Source organism: Nycticebus coucang, unplaced genomic scaffold (assembly GCF_027406575.1).
Source record: "Nycticebus coucang isolate mNycCou1 unplaced genomic scaffold, mNycCou1.pri scaffold_46, whole genome shotgun sequence".
Classification (NCBI taxonomy): Eukaryota; Metazoa; Chordata; class Mammalia; order Primates; family Lorisidae; genus Nycticebus; species Nycticebus coucang.
In genome coordinates, this window is record NW_026515579.1 from 292075 (window position 1) to 295570 (window position 3496).

Below are 3496 nucleotides of genomic sequence, written 5' to 3' on the forward strand. Positions count from 1 at the left end.
CATAGAAAGCTACATATATCACATATAAATATTTACATATGTATATATACTTTCTTGTTATAAAACATGAAGAAAAATAAATTAAAAACCCAACCCCTTCCCTTTCTCCACCACACTGATATGCTCTTTTCATGTTGCTGTTCTTCAGACTTTAAAGTGCTACACTGAGTTATTCAGAGAGCAAGAGTTCAATAACACTTGGTTGGCTTCATGAGGCTCATGTTGGAAAACGTGGCTTCAGAGAGAAAAATGCTTCCATTTGAATACACAGAGAGCATTGCTGGGCATCTTGAGCAGATCTTCAGAGATGGATAAGAAAGCAGAAGTGTTGGGCGGTACTCTTTAAAAAGAGCCACACATCTACCACCATCTTTTTGTGGATGTCTAGGCCACCTACAACAGCACAGAATTCTTCAAAGGATATTCTTCCATCTCCATCCTTATCTGCATTTATTATGGTTTTGTCTACGATTTGCTGTAACTGTGTATCTTTCAGATTGCTCCCCACCATCATCTTCAACACCTGGAAGAGTTCCCCATTGGAAATCTAGCCATCTTATCCATGTCATAGATAGGAAAAGCAAACCTTAACTTCTGCTCCTTATCTCCTTTGACACTGAACTGAGAGACTCCCTCGATAAATTCTTTGAAATCTACTTCTCCATTCCCATCTGTGTCGAATCTATCTATTACTCGCTGTACTAAAGAATTCTGTTGTAACTCAGGCAGAGACATGAACTCTTCCACACTCAAAGAACCAAAACTGTCCAAATCAAGCTTCTTAAATCTTTTTCCTAACGTTTTAATTTCATCTGCACCAAAGTTTGAGCACATTTCCAAAGGATGACTTGCCTCATTTCCCATTTTGCTCGGCGGGTCGGAGGCTTGCTGGCCTGGAGAAGTGTCGGCGCTGAGATGGGCTCCAGGCCAAGGAGGCCCAGCTGCGGCCCCCGTGTGGCCTGCGGGGAGGGAGTGGCGGTTGGGGGAGGGGAGGAGGCGTTGCAGGGCCCACGCGGCCTGGTGACTGGGCACGCGAGGGACCAGGCAGGGCGGGGTGGAAGAAATTAAGGTCGAGATTCACAGACCGAGAGCGCGGGAGGAAGAGACGGCGATAGGGAGGAGAGGCAGACAGGCAGAAAAGAGGGGCAGAGGGCTGGGTGGCCCGGGGCTGCAGCCGCACGCTCACGCTGGAGGCTCTTGCTGACCCGCAAGCTCAGGCGCGACAAAGGCGGAGGGCGGGAGAGGGAGGGGAGGGCCGAGCGCAGCAGCGCGCGGGGCGGAGGTGGGGGGCGCGCGCGGCCGGCGGCGGGGGCGGGGCTTCCGGGAGCTCCGTTCATCCGGAACCCGCGTGCACGGCTCGGCTGCGGCAGGTGAGGCCTTCTAAGGAGCTGTGGTTTGTAAGGTTTTATTTTAGTTCACAACTCCCCTTTTGGCCAAGATCCGCCAGAGGCAGCATCGATGGTCAAACTCTTACTTTGTTCTATTAGTTGCCAGTGAAAGGTGTAAGCGGAGATGAGATGACACCACAGCACTCTACCAAGGGGCGACAAAGTAAGATTCTGTCTCAAAAAAAATAATAATAATAACTAAAAATAAACTAATAACTAAAATCTTAAGGCTCCCCCCTCCAGCTGACTAATCGGACCCCCCTCTTGGCCAAAGGGCTGAGTTGCTAGCCCTAAGAGCGGAAGTCAGAAATACCTCATCAAGCCCCCTCCCTTCTGGGAGACTCATTAACAGGCCTGAGGCTATAGAAGACAAACCTGTAGGTCCTCTGCTTACTTAACAGTTCACTTGACTCTAGGTATTTGTTAGATGTGTTGTCTCTAATTAACAGATGTCCTTAACTTAAAGGATCCCAAGCCTTTAGACCCGGGGTCCTCAAACTGCAGCCCGCGGGCCACATGAGGCCATGTGATTGTATTTGTTCCTGTTTTGTATTTTTACTTCAAAATAAAGTTTGTGCAGTGTGCATAGGAATTTGTTCATAGTTTTTTTTTTTTGAACTATAGTCTGGCCCTCCAACGGTCTGAGGGACAGTGAATTGGCCTCCTGTTTAAAAAGTTTGAGGACGCCTGCTTTAGACAAAGCTTCATTTCTTTAACCAATTACAAATCAAAGAGTTTTAAAACCCATCTATAACCTGTAAACCTCCATTTTCAGATGTCCCACCTTTTTAGGCCAAACCAACTTACACCCTGCCTTGTATTGATTTATGACTTTACATGCAATTCCTGTCTCCCTGAATTGAATAGAAGCAAACTAATCCAGTCACAGTGAGTCCACTTGCTCAAGGTTTCTTGGGCATGGGTCCAGGCCATGGTCCTCAAATTCAGTTCTTAGAATAGACCTCTTCAAATTATTTTACAGAGTTTGCCTTCTCTTCTGTTGACAATGTTCAGTGAAGGTGGTGAGTTCAAGACATTCGTACTGATACCATCTAAATCTCTTGGTGGAGGGATCTAATGAATCTGGTTCTTTGGTGTGAGGGCAAAAGAAAAACAGACCCTTGTGTTCTTCCTCTATGCAAGGCATCAGTAAATTAACAAGGGAAGAGAAGAGGTCCCTATAAGACCAGCCTCTGTAGAAACTGTTAATCAGTTCCACACACACCCTAAACCCCTCCCTCTAACCCAAAATGAATGGCGTGAAATTAGACTTCCAAACCTCAAGACAGGTGGACAGTCTTTTCCAAAGTCAAGTTTAGAAGAGGATCTTCACCTTGAGTCTAAAATTTCCTTCAGGCCATAGATCATATATACCTACCATGATCTGCTTGTGTCACAGAGAAATTATTGAATTTTGAGCTGAAAGAAAATAAAACCTACATAGCTTTTTTTTTTTCTTTTTGAGACAAAGTCTTGCTTTGTTGCCCTTTGTAGAGTGCCATAGCAAGACAGCTCATAGCAACCTCAAATACTTGGTCTCAAGTGATCCTCTTTCCTCAGCCTCCCAAGTAGCTGGGACTACAGGTGTCCACCACAACACCTGGCTATTTTTTTCTTTTTTAGAGACAGGGTCTCATTCTTGCTCAAGCTAGTCTCAGACTCCTGAGCTCAAGAAATCCACCTGCCTCAGCCTCCTAGAGTGCGAGGACGACAGGTGTGAGCTACTGTGCCTGGCCCTTCTACATTACTTGTTGAAGGGTAGTCAGGAAAGCAAGTATATGGAATTAGGCTAAAGTAATGTATTTTCTTTCTGAACATTTTTTGCACTATAGCTTAACATGAACACCATTTTCCCCCACAGTGCAAAGATGCCCACAGATCATTCTTCATAGGTATGTATTTTTTAAAAAAAATAAGGTTTGGGGTGACAGGGAGAGAAGTGCCCTATGGCAGATTTTCTGGAATTCTTTCTGCTTTACCATTTATTTATTATTATTATTATTATTTTGTCAGGTTTTTTGGCCGGGGGCTGGGTTTGAACCTGCCACCTCCGGCATATGGGGCTGGCGCCCTACTCCTTTGAGCACAGGCGCCACCCTGGTTTACCA

At 45.7% G+C, this 3496-nt stretch overlaps 1 pseudogene; it reads right to left on the minus strand.

The window, feature by feature from the left end:
• Nucleotides 1-301: 301 nt before the first annotated feature.
• Nucleotides 302-1233, minus strand: LOC128579353 (calcineurin subunit B type 1-like; annotated as a pseudogene).
• Nucleotides 1234-3496: the final 2263 nt, after the last annotated feature.